At 38.2% G+C, this 20,530-nt stretch overlaps 1 long non-coding RNA gene across 2 annotated transcripts in view; it reads left to right on the forward strand.

Annotated features, from left to right (window-relative positions):
* The window catches only part of LOC105734572 (uncharacterized), an 885,080-nt gene that overhangs the window by 369,647 nt on the left and 494,903 nt on the right, over positions 1–20,530 (forward strand). For both annotated transcript variants that reach the window (XR_010338163.1, XR_010338164.1), the window contains exon 3: positions 3,557–3,678. This is a non-coding gene — a long non-coding RNA (uncharacterized LOC105734572). The remainder of the gene's footprint in view (positions 1–3,556; positions 3,679–20,530) is intronic.

A 20,530-nucleotide genomic window follows, 5' to 3' on the forward strand; every position in this document is an offset into this window, starting at 1 on the left:
ACAGCATAAGAAAAACCACCAAAACCAACTGCATAGTAATCAAAAAGGCACTTCAAAGAAAAAAAAATAGAGGGTTTCTAAGCTGTAACTTGTGGGTTTTGTGGAAAAAACGTATCCCTACAAGCTTTCTTTTTGGTATGGTCTACATCACTGCTTCTCTACCAGGACCAATTTTGTCAATGTCTGGAGATAGACAGATTGGGTTGTTGTGTTAGTCCATTTTCATACTGCTATGAAGAAATGCCCAAGGCTGGCAATTTATAAAGAAAATGAGGTTTAATGGATTCACAGTTCCACGTGGCCGAGGAGTCCTCACAATCATGGTGGAGGGTGAAGGAGGAGCAAAGGCAAGTCTTACGTGGTGAGAAGGCAAGAGAGCCTGTATAGGGGAACTCCCCTTTATAAAACCATCAGATCTCGTGAGACTTACTATCACAAGAACAGCACGGGAAAGACCTACCCCCACGATTCAACTGCCATCTACCAGGTCCCTTCCCTGACACATGCGAATTATGGGAACTACAATTCAAGATGAGATTTGCGTGGGGACACAGCCAAAACCTTATCAGTTGTCATACCTGGTAGTGATGGTGGTGGCATTGGTATCTCCTAGGTAGAGTCGGAGGATGCCACTAAACATCACACGATGCATAGGAGAGCTCCCTACAACAAAGAATTATCTGGCCTGAATGTCAGTAGTGTCACAGTTGAGAAACCTTGCAATAAATTAAGCAAAAATAAAAGCACAAACCTAGTTGCAGAGAAGCCAAAAGTGGACATTAAGAAGGAAAACAAAAAGAGGATATTCATTTGTTGTGCACTTTGCAATATAAAACCCTCCACTGGCCAGGCGTGGTGGTGCACACCTGTAATCCCAGCACTTTGGGAGGTCAAGGTGGGTGGATCACCTGAGGTCAGGTGTTAGAGACCAGTCTGACTAACATGATGAAACCCCATCTCTACTAAATACAAAAGATTAACCAGGTGTGGTGGTGAGGGCCTGTAATCCCAGGTACTCAGGAGGCTGAGGCAGGAGAATTGCTTGAACCTGGGAGGATGAGGTTGCAGTGAGGTGAGATTGTGCAACTACACTCCAGCCTGGGCAACAGAGCGAGACTTTGTCTCAGAAAAAAATTAGAAGAAAAAAAAAAAAACCTCCACTAACTTTCCTTTCTTTCTTTTTTTTTTTTTTATGAGAGAAAGAAAGAAAGAGAAAGAAAAAGGGGGAGAGAGAACAGGATTCTTGCTCTATTGCCCAGGCTGGAATGCAATCTAAATATAGGTATTAAAAACCTCTTTTATGCCGATAATTACGCTTAACAACGGAGACAGGAAGGAATAAGGGAAGAAAATAACAAACAAACAGCCAACCAATATTTCATTTAAATCTGTTAAATGCTATGCAAATGCTGAAAAGTTATTTACTTCCAATTACATAGTCACTTTCAAAATAGGTGTAATGTGATACTGAGAAAAATGTATGTTCTGTGGACCTAGGGTGGAGAATTCTATAAATATTCACTAAGTTTACTTATTCCAGGTCTAAGTTCAAATCATAGATGTCCCTATTAATTTTCTATGTCGTCGATCCATTGAATATTAACAATATGGTGTCATAATCTCCCGCTATTATTGTGCGGGAGTCCAGGTCTCTTTATAAGTCATTAAGAACTTGTCTTATGTATCTGGGTGCTCCTGTATTGGGTGCATATATATTTATAATCATTAACTCCTGTCGTTGCAGTGATCCTTTTACCATTACGTAATGTCCTTCTTTGTTTCTTTTAGTCTTTGTTGCTATTAAAGTCTATTTTGTGAGAGACGAAAGTTACAACTCCTTTTTTTTTTTTGCACTCCATTTAATTGGTAAATCTTCCTCCATCCCTTTGTTTTGAGTCTTTGTATGTCGTTGCTTGTGAAATAGATCTGGATACAGCGTACCGATGGGTTTTGACTTTTTATTTAATTTACCTGTCTGTGTCTTTGATTGGGGCATTTAATCCATTTGAATTTAGAATTAATATTTGTGAATTCGATATTGCCATTTAATGCTAGCTGGCTATTTTGCCCATTATTTGCACTAACTTTCCTTTCTTTGGTAGAATCTGTATTTCTCAGCTGGAGTTGATTTTGCTCCCTAAGGGACATTTGGCAATGTGTGGAGACAATTTTAGTTGTCCCAGCTAGGGGCAGCACTGCTACTGGCATCTAGTGGGTGGAAGTCAGGGATAAACATCTTATAATGCACAGGACAGTACCTTACAACAATGGATTTTTCAGTCCAGAATATATGGTGTTGAGGTCAAGAAACTGATTGGTCGCATTGATTGATCAATAAAGTTTTTGTGTCACTAAATTGTGTTTCAGAAACTCCAAGAAATACTGAGTTCTACATATAAATTGGGACAGATGGAAAGCAAAGCACTGAATATACACAGGAGTCAAAGTATGAGGATTCAACTGACCTCAAAGTTATTCATAAGATTCTTAGCATGGTAACTGACATCTAGTAGGCATTCAACATATATTGAGTCCCTTCCAACTTTCCCTCTCCCATCACCCACTATATAATGCTTGTTCACTATTCTGGGTGTTGCTCAGGCTTTCACCCCATTTGGAATGACCTTTCTCTTTCTTCTCTGCCAAGACAAATCACATTTACCATTCTGGGTCCAGCCAAAGTGCCATATCTTCCCAAAGTTCCTATCTACTCTCCTTCGTTTCAAAACTTCTGCAGTTACAGTTCTTGTTATTTAAGAATAATGTCTACATTTATACTATACTAGCTTGCCTTCCTACAGAGACAACTTTAAAGAAATAAAATGAATTAAGAGAAATTGCACTATCAAGTATTTAAATACATTATCAAAAATACAACAGTTCAAAGAGTTTTATCCCACGTGATTAACAAATCATGAGAGAACTGTTGAGAGTTAATCTGCATAGGAATCTAGTAGGCAATGAAGGTAGACAGTTTACAATCAGTGAAGAAAGAAAAATCTAATCCAAACGAAATAAGTAAAATAAATAAATTACAAATGCATAATATATGGCAGAACAATTGATCAACCAAAAACTCCTCCTATTAGAAAATAATTCCCACTAGATTATTGCTTTTATAAAAAGCAGAAGAACGTCAAGTTTATATAGAGAAATCGTTTCTGATATCAATGTGGAAAATAATTTTTAAACATAAAAGCAACCACAAAAAATTAAAGGTAAATATGAATAGGTTTGACAACGTAAAAATGAAAATCTTCTTAATGTCAAAAATACCATCAAAGGCAAAGGAAACACCAGAAAAATAATTTAAAATATATAATATAATCATAGTTATTTATATTTTATATATGGAGGTTTTTACAAAATAAAAAATAAAAGATGAATAAATATGGGCGGAAACGTAAAAGGCAACTCACTAGACAAGTGAACAACATATATATTAAAAAGTATTTGACTTCTTTATAATTAAAGGAATTAAAATTAAAGTAATTATGTAACTTTTCTCTAGCAAATTGGGCTAATATTCTTTTTTCTTTTCTTTATTTTTTTTAAGATGGAATTTCGCTCTGTCATCTGGGATCGAGTGAAGTGGCACGATCTTGGCTCACTGCAACCTCCACCTCCCGGGTTCAAGCTATTCTCCTGCCTCACCCTGCCAAGCAGCTGGGACTACAGGTGTGTGCCACCACGTCCGGCTTATTTATTGTATTTTTAGTAGAGATCGGGTTTCACCATGTTAGCCAGGATGGTCTCCATCTCCTGACTTGATGATCTGCCTACTTCAGCCTCCCAAAGTGCCGGGATTACAGGTGTGAGCCACCACACCTGGCCAGATTCTTTTTAAGTACCTAATGCTACAAAGGATGCAGGGATATAAACACTGATAAATTAAAATTTGATTTAATTATATTCTGTGAAGGTATAGTTGAGATTATATATACATAATCTGTATATGTTTAATAGACTTTGGCTTGGTAATATTACTTCCAGAAATTTACCCCAAAGAGATAATCAGATATACATACCAATATTTATAAACAAGGCTATTTATCATGGTTTTAATTAACATGTATAATTAACATGTATAATAAGAATGTATAATTAATTAACATAATTTTTTTAATCCTTGAAGCCTAGTGATAGGATACCAGTTAAATTGCAGCATATCTGTTGTTGATTTGGAATAGCAGAAATCATGTTCTTAACAAATATTTTTAAATATAAGGAAAAGCAGTTTATAGAATGATATTGTTTTTGGAAAACTATATTGGCCCATGTATCTATATAAACAAAAACATATGAAATGGACACAGATATATACACACATTAATGATAGCCATGGTTTTCTACATTATGGGATTATAGATAGTTTTTTGTTAACCTTTGAGGTTAGTATTTCAATATACAAACTTTGGGGGAACAAACATATTCAAACCACATTTGATGTTCTACATCAGTGCTTACAAGCATTTGGGTTTCATATACCAGCAACATTTCAAAACCTAATTAGGCTACTAGGCATTAGACCTAAATTCTTTCTTGCCTTAGGAGAGACCTTTAAAAATTATTTGCTATCCTCACTTCATTTCTAATGACCAATTTCACTTTAAAACAGTGAAGAGACATTGGACTCCAATGCTTAGATCTTATAGTAGAAAAGCACTTTAAGCCTAGTCATGAGAAAGCTCCTGAAAGCTGCGTTGTGTTCAGACCCAAATTACTACTGTCATTGCTTCGTTTCTTCAAAGATATATACTGATTACCTACATAGGGTGCAAGATGCTAAGTGAAGGGACTGAGATGTACAAATCAGATATGAATGCTGCCCTTGAAAAATTTATTGTTGAGTAAGGGCAAAACAATGTAAACTCGTGTATGATGGTGGCTTGCTTGTCTTAAGAGAGGTGCAAAGGGAGTGGAGTTTATTTTTAGAGAGAAGAATTGGTAAGTGCTTTCTGGAAAATCATGAGGAAAGCAGCAATTAAGCTTGGAGATGAGGAGAAGGGCATTGCAGTCATTCCAACAGTCTAAATTATTGTCATGAATGTTTCTTTCTGCCTCCACCCTCTGATTTTTTAACCTTAATTTTAGGTGCATCATTGTATCAGTCTGTTCTCATCCTGCTATAAAGAACTGCCCAAGACTGGATAATTTATAAAGGAAAGAGGTTTAATTGACTCAGAGTTGCACAGGGCTGGAGAGGCCACAGGAAACACAATCTTTGTAGAAAAGGAAGCAACACATCCTTCTTCACATGGTGGCATTAGAGAAAAATGAGTGTGAAGTGACAGAAAACCCCTTATAAAAACATCAGATCTCATGAGAGTTCACTAACTGTCACAAGAACAGCATGAGGGTAACCACCCCCATGATTCAGTTACCCCCCACCGGGTCTCTCCCACACACGTGGATATTATGGGAACTGCAATTCAAGATGAGAATTGGGTGGGGACACAGCCAAACAGTATCAGTCATTTTACATACACACATGCTGACAGAGTAAAGAACAAATTTATTGCCAGTTCCCCATATATCTGATATGTTTTTTAAGGACATTAGTTCCCGGGTGACAGTCTCTATGAGTGATGTACCAGACACCCTTTGGGTCCCCTACAAATATTAACAGCCATTACTAACAAGATTTGGGGAGGGGTTACTCGTTGTTTTACTTTAATGAATTTCACTGTAGGAGCCCTTTGAGCTCAGCTAGTCTTCCAACTTCTTTCCTCTTATGCTATTTTACACCCTCATGTGCTGCAGACAGCCCTATTCGTGACACTGTGATTGAGTGGAGTAGAGGATGAGTGGAACTGGGAACAGACTTCAGGGCATCTGTGAATCTGCTAGTCTTTGTGCCTCATGGGTCCTACTGAGGCAGCAATTCACAACAGTAGAAATGGCTGTGGGTTGTGTACAGACATTTGGAGTGTGTCTAGTGCTAGAGGAACAGCTACATAGAATTTCCAAAATGACTTTTGCATGCTCAAGAGTGAAACAGAAGTACAAGTGGCTACAGAGTAAGCATAAATAGAAAGCACCTTAGAGAATCTCAAGGAGTTTGCTGGGAATGGAGTAATCTGTGTCCTCAAAGGTAGCATGGACATAGAAGCAGACAATACCAGACCCAAGAGAGTCTTGTGAACAGAATCAAAGTGTCAGTGCATAGCATTACATGCCCCACAGCCTATGTTTTACAATTATTTTTCTGCTCTTTCTTTTCATATTGTAAGTATTGTGCTACTATATCCTGATTTTTTCTTTATGATGTTTATTCATGAACATCAGTGGTCAGCCTTGGCATAGCAAGCCCTTCTAACTGCTTATGAAATATATTTTATCACAAGAGAAAAAGGAAAATTGTTCCTTCTCTCCTGCAGTTGCAGAAAGGCAGACAGTATTTTGTATTAGAAAAGTATCCTATAAATGTTACTTCTGCCTCAGGAGTCTCAAAAGAGACTCAGACTTTGGAGAGCGTTGTTCTGTCCTATGAAAGTCTCTGCTAGCTTATTTTAAAAATGTGTTTAAGTGTACTTCCAATTGTCTTTTTTACAAATGTGCTGTCCTGGTATTAATACTTAAATTGGATTATCTGTTTTGCAAAAAGTATAAAAACATGTGAAAGTTCTTTAGAACAGAAGGGATCACTGGCAGCACACATAGAGATTTTAAAAAATACATATTTTCATAGGTTGGGTTCCCCAGGAAGCAGACAGAATTTAGCATATAGGATGCATATTAAGGAGTGTTCTTGGAACCAAACCCTGTGTAAGGGAGGAGAAAGGAAGCAGGGTTAGGTAAATGGGAAAGTTGAACTGTGATGTTAACCTGACAACAGCCTCTGCTCACCTAACCCCAGGAACGTCACTTCCAAGTCGTTCTGAGTTCACCAGGCCTTTATTCTCCCACATGATCAGTCTTTGGATATGGGCCACCATGCAGTGGTGTGCTGGAGCTAGCTCATACCAGCTCCCATGAGCTGACTATGTGCATTAATTCCCATTCTGCTTTCAGTGAAGTCAGTCATGTCAGTATCTTGAAATTGGAAACGTGGGGAGTATTTACATCACAGAAATTGGAAATAGATCAATCTGGACTTGTTTGTTTGTTTTTTATTGAAGAGTCAGTTCTTAAACATTTACCAGGACACCACTGCTACCATGCGGTCTTGAGTGAGGCATTGCTCTGACATTAGAGCTGAGAGTGGAAGGCTATATTCTGACAGTACTTCTTTTTTTTTTTCATTTTTTTAAAATTTGTCATATTTTCCTCCAGTTTTACAAATTTATTACTTCCTTTGTTTTTATACTTTAAGTTTTGGTGTACATGTGCAGATCTTGTAGGACTGTTACATAGGTATACACATGCCTTGGTGGTTTGCTGCCTCCATCCCCCCATCACCTACATTAGGTATTTCTCCTAATGTTATCCCTCCTCAATCCCCCCACCCCTTGCTATCCCTCCCCTAGCCTCCCACCCACGACAGACCCCAGTGTGTGATGTTCCCCTCCCTGTGTCCATGTGTTCTCATTGTTCAACACCCACTTATGAGTGAGAACATGCAGTGGTTGGTTTTCTGTTCTTGTGTCAGCTTGCTGAGGATGATGGTTTCCAGATTCAACCATGTCCCTGCAAAGGACATGAACTCATTCTTTTTCATGGCTGCATAGTATTCCATTATGTATATGTGCCACATTTTCTTTATCCGATCTATCTTAGATGGGCATTTGGGTTGGTTCCAAGTCTTTACTATTGTAAACAGTGCCACAATGAATATACATGTGCATGCATCTTTATAATAGAATGATTTATAATCCTTTGGGTGTATACCCAGTAATGGGATTGTTGGGTCAAATGGTATTTCTATCTCTAGATCCTTGAGGAATCGCCACATTGCCTTCCACAATGGTTGAACTAATTTACACTCCCACCAACTGTGTAAGAGTGTTCCTATCTCTCCACATCCTCTCCAGCATCTGTTGTCTCCAGGTTTTTTAATGATTGCCATTCTAACTGGCATGAGATGGTATCTCAATGTGGTTTTGATTTGCATTTCTCTAATGACCAGGGATGATGAGCATTTTTTCATATGTTTGTTGGCCGCATAAATGTCTTTTGAAAAGTGTCTGTTCATATCCTTCACCCACTTTTTGATGGGGTTGTTTTTTTCTTGTAAATTTGTTTTAGTTCTTTGTAGATTCTGGATATTAGCCCTTTCTGACAGCACTTCTAGCAGCTTGGGGTTACACAATGTCCACCACAACTAAAATTCTGTTGGTTTCCTATTTAAATAAAGAGTTTGGTGAATTTTTGATTTATTTAAATTAACAAATGATGTTATAAATGGAGAAGTAAACTGAGCAAGGAACAAATGACTGAGTATGGTGAGCCCACACTGACTTCAGGTAGGATCTGGCAAAGGAAATAAAATTAACCTCCTTCAGGGACTTAGTGAGGATTCTGAACACCTCTGGGTTATGCCTGTAGATTGTTGAGAACTGTGTTACTAAAATACTATTTTTTGTAGAAAACCACTGATTTTTTTTAATTGCATAGTATGGGTTGAGCTTTTTGTTGCTATTATGATTTCTTGTGTCTTTTGCCAAATTTGGCATGGGGATAGATTTACAAAATAGTTGGCTAATACCGAACTCAGAGACTTGAAGAACTCTTTCTACATTTTAAAGTTGATCAGGTTGAAACACAACGTAAATTGAGAAGTGTGGTTATTGTTTTTAAGAGAATAGAAACACTTAGAACTACAAATAGACCAGATTTTGTACCCTTGGTAAGCAGGTTGTCTTTCCTCACTAATAAGGATTTGCCTCCCCTCTGGAGGTGATTGAAGTTTGGATGATGGAATGCTCAGTGCAGTGGCATGAATGTGTTTTTTCTTCCAAATGCATTTCTTCCCATGTCTTGTAGTTTTAGTCATGTATTGTTCGTAGAGTACAGGAGCATGAGAATACCAACACTGGAATGGATGTGATTGACACACAACACACAACAGTGAAGGCATGTACTTTGAACGAACATTTTTAATAATGTGAGTATATATGCTCCCCTGCCTCAATTGTGAGCCTCAACACACATACTCAAGATAGTTACTTGGGACTTAGACTACAATTGGTGTTCTTGTGTTAGGACAAATCTAACTCATTCCATGTGGCAGTAAACATATTGTAAACTTAAGCTTACGCCTTGACTTGATACTTTATTTCTAATCAGTTAGTATCATAAGTAATTTGTGATGTCACCTATATTAAGCCACTCTTTCATTGCTATAAAGAAATACCTGAGACTGGGCAATTATAAACAAAAAAGTTTTAATTAGCTCAGGATTCTGCAGACTGTACAGGAAGCATAATGTCATTTGCTCGGATTCCAGGGAGGCCTCAGGAAGCTTACAATCATGACGGAAAGTGAAGGGGGAGCAGGCAGATGATGGAAGGTGAAGGGGGAACAGGCATGTCACATGGCTGCAGAAGGAGCAAGGTGGGGAGGAGGTACTACACACTTTTAAATGACTAGATCTCATAAGAACTCACTATCACGAGGTTAGCACCAAGGAGGATGGTGCTAAACCATTCATGAGAAATCTGCCCCCATTATCCAATCACCTCCCACCATGCCCCACCTCCAAGAATGGAATTACATTTCAACATGAGATTTGGGTGGGGACACACATCTAAACTGTAGCATGATCCATAGTATCTCTGCTCTCACATCTTAAAAATGCCCAAAAATCTATTTTTTAAAAATGGCTGCCATCAGTATTCCAGTTCCTGGAAGCATAGCTTACAGGTTAATGTAAAGATTTCCTAAGAGTATTTCAGATTTTTACTTTCACTCTTGGAAACAGAGATTTCTTAATGCCCAATAATAGTAATAGGTTTAAAACACTTATGTAATTATGTGCTAGGCACTGGTTCTATACATTTAATATCTCAACTTCTTTATTTTGTAACAGACTCATGAAGTAGATACTATTGTTATCATCCCCATTATGCATAGAAAGATTAAGTAATTTGCCAAAAGACACACAGCCAATGTGTTATGGAACCAGGGTTTGAATCCAGGAGTATTTCTTCAGAGCTCACACTCTTAACTACTATGCTATATTGTGTTTCAACATAGATTTCCTTCATAAACTACATAGCCTCATTTTTGCCTGCCTCAAGAACCTAGCAAAGTGACCCTACCCAAAATTATTCAGTAAGATAATGGATGGAGTATGGGTGAGACTCAGAATATAATAGTCACATAGCTAAGCTATTTTACCCCGTGCCATTGAAAGAAAGTCATCCAAAAAGAGATTACTATCATATGAGATGTAACTCTTATTTGCTCTTTTCATTGAACTATCTACTAATGCAGTAGCCAATCAAATTGGTTCTTAAATTGTCTTCCCTTGAGCAAGATTTGGGAAAGGGAAGGAAAAGGTGGAATGTCAATGGCAGTATTTCTCCAACTTTGATGTGAAAATGGCAGTTTTGCTAAAATGCAAATTCTGATTTGGTCCTTCTGGGGTGGGACCAGATGTTCTGGATTTCTGCCAAGGGCCCAGCTGATGCTGTAGTTCTCCAGACTGCATGTTGAGTAGCAAGAGCATAAGGTAGAAGAACTCCCACTAGAGGCCTGTAATGATGCATTTTGGGAATAAAAGAAAGCCATTGTATCAGGGGCCATGTAATCAACTGCACACAAACAGAATGGGGGTGGGGGAAGGAAAAGCTTAGGGGAAATACAAGTGAAGAAACATGTAGTGCATTTCAATTTACTGTACCAAAATAAGTGAGAGGAGAGATTTGGGCAGATAGCACCTGGAGTAAAGTATTTAGTTCTGGCTAATAAACATGAGTGCAAATGTTTCCTTTCCAACCATAATGTTCTAATAATTATAGTGGTTATGGTAGGCATCATGTTTATCACATGTTCTAAACAGAAAAACATAACAACTTACTAGCAATTTTTAATTATCTGTATATAAGTAACCTACTTTGTGAATGATCCTCCAGACATACATATTTCCTGCACTATGCTTTGGATTGCTTTCTTTCACCATCACATCAGGAATATTTTTTTAAATCATCTAAAGCAGATCTCAAAATCTGTTATTTTATTTTGTGATTTGGGAAGTACATATGCAAGTTTGTTACATTAATATATTGCATAATGGTGAGGACTGTGTTTCTAATGTACAAACCTCGAAGTCTTTATGTGTGTGTATGTATCTGTTAGGAAAGATTTAAGTGAGTAATTTTATGCTGTTTAGTAATTCCTGAGCAATCAACCAAATCCTTAAGATCTGTCTGTGCTCGATTGAATCAGCAGATATATGTTTGATTTATTTAAAATTCTTGAATAAATTTAACTCAACTCTAGAAAAATATTCTCTTCCTAAGAATGAAAATTCTCAAAGCTGCTGTTATGACAAATTAGATCATTTTGAAAATGAGGGACTGAATAGGTAAAGAAGCCATATTTCAGAGATGCGCCCAAATTTGACAGCTCACCTGTATCAGGCTGTCATTCAAAATGTTAACTGAGAAAAGCAACTAACACCTCACCTGTATAGGCTAACGTGTTTATTCATTAATAAGGTTAAAAACCCATTTTGTATTTTATGGAAGATTTATGCAAATAACAGACGGCAATTAAGATTCTTCTTGCCCAGATGTCACTATCAATTATGAGACAGATTCCTATAGATTGAAGATGAGCATGGAGCTGACTTACAGGGAACTTGAGAAACATAATCAAGTGTAAGTATAATAGAACAGTGCTAGTTTGGGAATGTAAACAACAACAAAAAAAGTAAAACATTAAAGAAACCTAAACTCTGATCTGTCTGAAACGTCTGCAGAAAACAACTTAGCACTTTGAGATAAGGTAAAGCATGTGAGAATGAGCTGGGAGGGTGAAGAGCTAGAGAAGCAGGCAGGCAAGCCAGGAGGCTGACAGCATGAACCTCCAAGTGAATGTGAATGAGGCCTGGGTAAAGAGAGACATCGAGAAGCAGTGGAACAGAAGCACTGAAGTTCAAAGATAGGAAAGGAAAATGTGTCAAGGAAAGCTTCAGGTACCCATGGCACAAGTGATTTCAAGAACTCGAATCAGGGCAGATAAGTCTGTGTTGCTACAAGCACAGCTTACAGAAAAGCTGGAGATGGTTATCTGATAACCACCGGGAGTGCCCGTGGGGGGAGAGAGAGGAGCACTTGAAGAAGGAGGTCCTACAACCAGGCTGGGTCCAAGTGGTGTCTGAGATTAAAAACAAACAAAACAACAACAACAAAAAACAATTCTCAAAGCTAGGATTTTGTTTTCTTTTTAATGTTCAAAAACCTTGGATGAAAAAAAAACACAACTGTGTCTGCCTCCATTTTCCAGGAAGGTCATTTATTCACAGAAATGTTTTTCTCATTTTCTTTTCTTGTTTTGTTTTGTTTTGTTTTGTTTTTGAGATGGAGTCTCACTCTGTTGCCTAGGCTGGAGTGCAGTGGCACAATCAGCTACTCTGCAGGCTGAGACAGAAGAATTGCTTGAAACTCCGCCTCCTGGGTTCAAGCAATTCTCCTGTCTCAGCCTCCCGAATAGCTGGGATTACAGGCACATACCACCATGCCCAGCTAATTTTTTGTACTTTAGTAGAGACGGGGTTTCACTGTGTTGCCCAGGCTGGTCTCAAACTCCTGAGCTCAGGCAATCCACCCGCCTTGGCCTCCCAAAGTGCTAGAATTACAGTCGTGAGCGACTGCGCCAGGCCATTTTTCTCATTTTCACTTCAAACTGACAATGTACCTGACTTTTTGCCTAGGTATTTATATTTTTATATTAATGTGTCTGAAGTTTACCGTTGCAGGGGACTAGAAAATGATTTTGCGAGTTTCCAGATTTGATGTTGTTTTACTTCTTCTAGGAAATATCAAAAGTTATTGATGTAGTTTGGATATTTGTCTCCACCTAAATCTCATGTTGAGTTGTAATCCCCAATGGTGGTAGTGGGGCCTGATGAGAGGTATTTGGATCATGAGGGTGGGTGCCTTATGAGTGACTTGGGCCAACCCCTTGGTGATAAGTGAGCTCTCGCTGTGAGTTCACATACAATCTGGTCATTTAAAAGTGTGTGGCACCTCCCCACCACCCCACTCTCTTTTGCTTGTTCCTGCTTTCAACATGTGATGTGCCTGCTTCCCCTTTGCCCTCTGCCATGATTATAAGCTCCCTAAGAATTCACCAGAAGCCAGGCAGATGCCAGCACTATGCTTCCTGCAAGCGATGCAGACCTATGAGCCAAATAAACCTCTTTTCTTTATAAATTACCCAGTCTCAGGTATCTCTTTACAGCAATTCAAGAACAGACTAACACAATTAAATCCAAGCTCATAAACTAACTCGTAAGCACAGTTTAGTTATTTTCATATCTCTGATTTTCAGCTTAGACATACATTAGAAACACCTGGGGAGAGTTTTACTGATGGTGTGGGACCCTCCCTGAAAAATTTTATTTCTCTGGGGCATTGCCAGGGTTTTAGCACTTTGGAAAAACTCTTAAAATAATTTTAATATGCAGCCAGAGTCAAGAACTGCTGGGTTAGCTATGGTGGGAACAATGTCAAGTAATACTGTAATATATTATTTGTAATGAAAAGAAAGATTAAAATTTTAGACATAAACTATTTATATCATGCCAATATGAGTACAGCAATTTTACCATTCAAAGAAATGGTAATAATTGCAAGAAATTCTGGTGCTTGGAGTGAGTGTTCATTAAGAGTAGCAAGGACTTAACTATTTTTTGTAGGTCTTGCTTTAGGATAATTTTTTAAAGATTTGTCTTTTTAATATGGCCAGTTAACTAAAGAAAACTATGATTTTCTCTTGATAGTTAGCATATTTCATTAGCTACAGATGAGATGATTCTTTCCTATTCATAAATTGTATTTTCTTTTTTTTTTAATGTATGTTATTGCACTTTAGGTTCTGGGGTACATGTGCAGAACATGCAGGATTGTTGCATAGGTACATACATGGCAATATGGTTTGCTACCTCCATCCCCATCACCTATATCTGGCATTTCTCCCCGTGTTATCCCTCCCCAGCTCCCCATCCCCCGCTGTTCCTCCCCTAGTCCCCCCAACAGACCCCTGTGTGTCATGCTCCCCTCCCTGTATCCATGTGTTCTCATTGTTCAACACCCACCTGTGAGTGAGAACATGTGGTCTTTGATTTTCTGTTCTTGTGTCAGTTTTCTGAGAATGATAGTTTCCAGTTTCATCCATGTCCCTACAAAGGACATGAACTCATCGTTTTTGATGGCTGCATAGTATTCCATGGTGTATATGTGCCACATTTTCCTTGTCCAGTCTATCATCGATGGGCATTTGGGTTGGCTCCAGGTCTTTGCTATTATAAACCGTGCCACAATGAACATATGTGTGCATGTGTCTTTATAATAGAATGATTTATAATCCTTTGGATATATACCCAGTCATGGGATTGCTGGGTCAAATGGAATTTCTATTTCTAGGTCCTTGAGGAATCGCCACACTGTCTTCCACAATGGTTGAACTAATTTACACTCCCACCAACAGTGTAAAAGTGTTCCTATTTCTCCACATCCTCTCCAGCATCTTGTCTCCAGATTTTTTAATGATCGCCATTCTAACTGGAATGAGATGGTGTCTCAATGTGGTTTTGATCTGCATTTCTCTAATGACCAGTGATGATGAGAATTTTTTCATATGTTTGTTGGCCTCATATCTGTCTTCTTTTGAAAAGTGTCTGTTCATATCCTTCACCCACTTTTGAATGAGTTTGTTTGTTTTTTTCTTATAAATCTGTTTTAGTTCGTTGTAAATTCTGGATATCAGCCCTTTGTCAGATGGGTAGGCTGCAAAAATTTTTTCCCATTCTGTTGGTTGCCGATTCACTCTAGTGACTGTTTCTTTTGCTGTGCAGAAGCTGTGGAGTTTGATTAGGTCCCATTTGTCTATTTTGGCTTTTGTTGCCAATGCTTTTGGTGTTTTAATGATGAAGTCCTTGCCTATGCCTATGTCCTGAATGATTTTGCCTAGGTTTTCTTCTAGGATTTTTATGGTGTTAGGTCTTATGTTTAAGCCTTTAATCCATCTGGAGTTAATTTTAGTGTAAGGTGTCAGAAAGGGGTTCAGTTTCCGCTTTCTGCACATGGCTAGCCAGTTTTTCCAACACCATTTATTAAATGGGGAATCCTTTCCCCATTGCTTGTTTTTGTCAGGTTTGTCAAAGATCAGATGGTTGTAGATGTGTGGCATTGCCTCCAATGCCTCTGTTCTTTTCCATTGGTATATATCTCTGTTTTGGTACCAGTACCATGCTGTTTTGATCACTGTAGCCTTGTAGTATAGTTTGAAGTCAGGTAGTGTGATGCCTCCAGCTTTGTTCTTTTTGCTTGGAATTGAGTTGGCTACACTGGTTCTCTGTTGGCTCCATATGAAGTTTAAGGTGGTTTTTGCCAGTTCTATGAAAAGGGTAATTGGTAGCTTGATGGGGATAGCACTGAATCTATAAATTACTTTGGGCAGTATAGCCATTTTCACAATATTGATTCTTCCTAACCATGAGCATGGAATGTTTTTCCATCTGTTTGTGCCCTCCCTTATTTCCTTGAACAGTGGTTTGTAGTTATCCTTGAAGAGGTCCTTTACATCCTTTGTTAGTTGTATTCCTAGGTATTTCATTCTCTTTGTAACAATTGTGAATGGCAGTTCATTCTTGATTTGTCTCTCATTAAGTCTGTTATTAGTATATAAGAATTCTTGTGATTTCTGCATATTGATTTTGTATCCTGAGACTTTGCTGAAGTTGCTTATCAGTTTCAGGAGACTTTGGGCTGAGACGATGGGTCTTCTAAATATACAATCATGTTGTCCACAAATTGAGACAATTTGACTTCCTCCTTTTCTATTTGAATATCCTTTATTTCTTTTTCTTGCCTGATTGATCTGGCTAGAACTTCCAATATTATATTGAATAGGAGTGGTGAGAGAGGGCATCCTTTTCTAGTGCCAGATTTCAAAGGGAATACTTCCAGTTTTTGCCCATTCAGTATGATGTTGGCTGTGGGTTTGTTGTAAATGGCTTTTCTTATTTTGAGATACGTTCTGTCAATACCTAGTTTATTGAGAGTTTTTAGCATAAAGGGCTGTTGAATTTTGTCGAAGGCCTTCTCTGCATCTATTGAGATAATCATGTGGTTTTTTCTTTGATTCTGTTTATGTGGTGGATTATGTTTATAGACTTGCATATGTGGAACCAGCCTTGCATCCCCAGGATGAAGGCTATTTGATCATGATAGATGAGCTTTCTGATGTGCTGTTGCAATCGGTTTGCCAGTATTTTATTGAAGGTTTTTGACTCTACGTTCATCATGAATATTGGCCTGAATTTTTCTTTTCTTGTTGAGTCTCTGCCAGGTTTTGGTATCAAGATGCTGTTGGTCTCATAAAATGATTTGGGAAGGATTCCCTCTTTTTGGATTGTTTGGAATAGTTTCAGAAGGAGTGGTACCAGCTCCTCTTTGTATGTCTGGTAGATTATTCTCTCTTTTCTTTTTTATTAATCTAGCTAGCAGTCTGTCTATTTTGTTGATCTTTTAAAAAACCAGCTCCTGGATTTACTAATTTTTTGAAGAGTTTTTTGTGTCTCTGTCTCCTTCAGTTCTGCTCTGATCTTAGTTATTTCTTGTCTTCTGCTAGCTTTTGAGTTTTTTTAATCTTGCTCCTCTAGCTCTTTCAATTTTGATGATAGGGTGTTGATTTTAGATCTTTCCTTGCTTCTCTTGTGGGCATTTATTGCTGTAAATTTCCCTCTAGACACTGCTTTAAATGTGTCCTAGAGATTCTGGTGTGTTGTGTCTTCATTCTCATTGGTTTCAAAGATCATCTTTATTTCTGCCTTCATTTCATTGTTTATCCAGTCAACACTCAAGAGCCAGTTGTTCAGTTTCCATGTGCAGTTCTGAGTTAGTTTCTGAATTCTGAGTTCTAATTTGATTGCATTGTGGTCTGAGAGACTGTTTGTTATCATTTCCGTTCTTTTACATTTGCTGAGGAGTGATTTACTTCCAATTATGTGGTCAGTTTTAGAGTAGGTGTGATGTGGTGCTGAGAAGAATGTATATTCTGTGGATTTGGGGTGGAGAGTTCTGTAAATGTCTATTAGGTTTGCTTGTTCCAGGTCTGAGTTCAAGTCCTGGATATCCTTGTTAATTTTCTGTCTCATTGATCTGTCTAATATTGACAATGGAGTGTTAAAGTCTCACACTGTTATTGTGTGGGAGTCTAAGTCTCTTTGTAGGTTGTTAAGAACTTGCTTTATGTATCTGGGTGCTCCTGTATTGGGTGCATATATATTTAGGATCACTAGCTCTTCTTGTTGCATTGATCTTTTTACCATTATGTAATGCCCTTCTTTGTCTCTTTTGATCTTTGTTGGTTTAAAGTCTATTTTATCAGAGACTAGGATTGCAACTCCTGCTTTTTTGCTCTCCATTTTCTTGGTAAATCTTCCTCCATCCCTGTATTTTGAGCCTATGTGTATCCTTGCATGTGAGATGGGTTTCTTGGATATGGCACACCAATGGGTTTTGACTTTTTATCCAATTTGCCAGCCTGTGTTTTTTGATTGGGGCATTTAGCCCCTTTACATTTAACGTTAATATTGTTTTGTGTGAATTTGATCCTGCCATTTTGATGCTAGCCAGTTGTTTTGCCCATTAGTTGATGCAGTTTCTTCATTGTGTCGATGCTCTGTACCATTTGGTACGTTTTTGGATTGGCTGGTACTGGTTGTTCCTTTCCGTGTTTAGTGCTTCTTTCAGGAGGTCTTGTAAGGCAGGCCTGGTGCGGATGAAATCTCTGAGCAATTACTTGTTTGTAAAGGTTTTTATTTTTCCTTCACTTATGAAGCTTAGTTTGGCTGGATATGAAATTCTAGGTTGAAAGTTCTTTTCTTTAAGGATGTTGAATATTGGCCCCCACTCTCTTCTGGCTTGTAGGATTTCTGCCAAGAGATCCGCTGTGAGTCTGATGGGCTTCCCTTTGTGGGTAACCTGACCTTTCTCTCTGGCTGCCCTTTAGCACTTTCTCCTTCATTTCAACCCTGGTGAATCTGACGATTATGTGCCTTGGGGTTGCTCTTCTTGAGCAATATCATTGTGGTGTTCTCTGTGTTTCCTGGACTTGAATGTTGGCCTGCCTTGTTAGACTGGGGAAGTTCTCCTGTATAATATCCTGAAGAGTGTCTTCCAGCTTCGATTCGTTCTCTCCATCCCATTCAGGTACACCTATCAAACATAGATTAGGTCTTTTCACATAATCCCATGTTTCTTGGAGGCTTTGTTCATTTCTTTTTACTTTTTTTTCTCTAATCTTGCCTTCTGGTTTTATTTCATTGAGTTGATCTTCAATCTCTGATATCCTTTCTTCTGCTTGGTCAATTCGGCTATTGAAACTTGTGTATGCTTCACAAAGTTCTCATGTTGTGTTTTTTAGCTCCATCAATTCATTTATATTCTTCTCTAAGCTGTTTATTCTCAGCATTTTGTCAAACCTTTTTTCAAGGTTCTTAGTTTCTTTGCACTGGGTTAGAACATGTTCTTTTAGCTCAGAGAAGTTTGTTATTATGCACTTTCTGAAGCCTGTTTCTGTCAGACTTTCTCCTCAAGCGGCTCACCGACTCCCATATATCCAAAGAGACACCTTATAAAGGAGAGCTCAGGCTGACATCTGGGAGGTATCCTTCAGAGACAAAGATAACAGAAGAAGAAACTGGCAGAAACCCTTAATGTTCTGCAGCTGCTGCAGGTGATCCCCAGGCAAGCAGGGCCTGGATTGGACCTCAGCAGTCCTACAGCAGAGGGGCCTGTTAGAAGGAAAACTAAACAACAGAAAGAAATAACTTCGTCATCAACAAAAAGGACATCAACTCAGAGACCCCATTCGAAAGTCACCAACTACAAAGACCACAGGTAGATAAATCCACAAAAATGAGAAGAAATCAGCGCAAAAAGGATGAAAACACCCAAAGCCAGAACGCCTCTCCTCCTCCAAAGGATCACAACTCCTCACCAGCAAGTGAAATTGTATTTTCCATTAACGTGAAGTGTGATTTCATTAGGCTGGTCATACAGACCTTTAATTCTCAAAAGCACTTTGCCAGTAATTTACATAATTTCCAACAAGGTGGATGTGGATACCTGGATTATTATGTCATCGTATGAATCAGGGGCCAATAAACTATTTCTGTAAAGAGCAATGTAGTAAATATTATTGAGTTTATAGGCCATATAGTCTCTGTTGCATCTACTCAATTCTGCCATTGCAGCCGTAGACAATGTGTAAACAAATTGGTGTGGCTGTGTTCCAATAACACTTTATTTATAAGAGCAGGTATTGTGCTACATGTGGCCTAAAAGCCAAAGTTTGTCATCTCTTAGTATAAATAGGGAAACTATTTTTTATTGGTGTGCTAAATGCAAAAAAAAGAATGATGAACCATTTTTTTTTTATCAAAAATGTAACTTTCTATCAGAACATAAATAGGAGGCTTAAATGTCACAATACAATATAGACCAAAATTAAAGAAATATGAAACCCTAGAAGCAACTTTTCCCATTAACTTTTAACCACTTTAATTGCTGTTTAGTTTAGCTCCTATTCTTTTTCAGACTAAAGTAGAAATCTATTTTTTTTCAGTTACTCTAAAACATTTTAAAAGCCAGCGCCCATTTGTTATACAAATATAGGCAACAGTAATTTTCAGTTCTTAGTTTGGGGCTTTAGAATTCTTGGCCTTTACTTACTTCTATTTTTCCACCATTAACTGCCTGTTTACAGTTATCACAGAGAAGATATTACAGTACCATATAGCTCTCAGTTGTTTTTACTTTTGGATCACTTTCCTTGAGTCCCATTTGTTTTTCCTGCCTTATGGCAAAACCATCAGGAAATATACACACACACATATATATACACACACATACATATATATATACACACACACACAGGAAATATACACATACATATATATATACATATATATGCGTGTATATTTATATATATATACGTGTGTGTGTGTGTGTGTGTGTGTGTGTGTGTGTATAATATAGTGGGAATTGTGGGACCATGAGTTTGCATAAAAATCTTATAACCCTTTTTCAACCAATGTTTTCCCTGGAATCTAACTTCAGAAGCTACCTGAGTAAAAGGCCCGGTACCTCCTTCACCCCAGATTCCTTATCGTGGCAGTGGGGAATGGATTAAAAAAGTTCCAGGCAAATTCGACTAGAGGAGCTTATGTGTATGTATAAAAGATCTGTGTTTCATTCTGTGAGTGGAGATCATAGAGGTGAAAGTGTGTTAGTCCTCATGGGGAAGAGCCCATGCTAAAGTGGTGTATCTGCTGGCAAATACGGATCATGCCAGGACAAGTTTACATGAAAAGGGCCCGAGAGAGTGCCCCTATCCCTGGTTTCCTAGGGTA

The sequence above is a fragment of the Aotus nancymaae genome, unplaced genomic scaffold, assembly GCF_030222135.1.
Source record: "Aotus nancymaae isolate 86718 unplaced genomic scaffold, 86718_ANA_hifiasm-v0.15.2.pri h1tg000058l, whole genome shotgun sequence".
In the NCBI taxonomy this organism is placed as follows: domain Eukaryota; kingdom Metazoa; phylum Chordata; class Mammalia; order Primates; family Aotidae; genus Aotus; species Aotus nancymaae.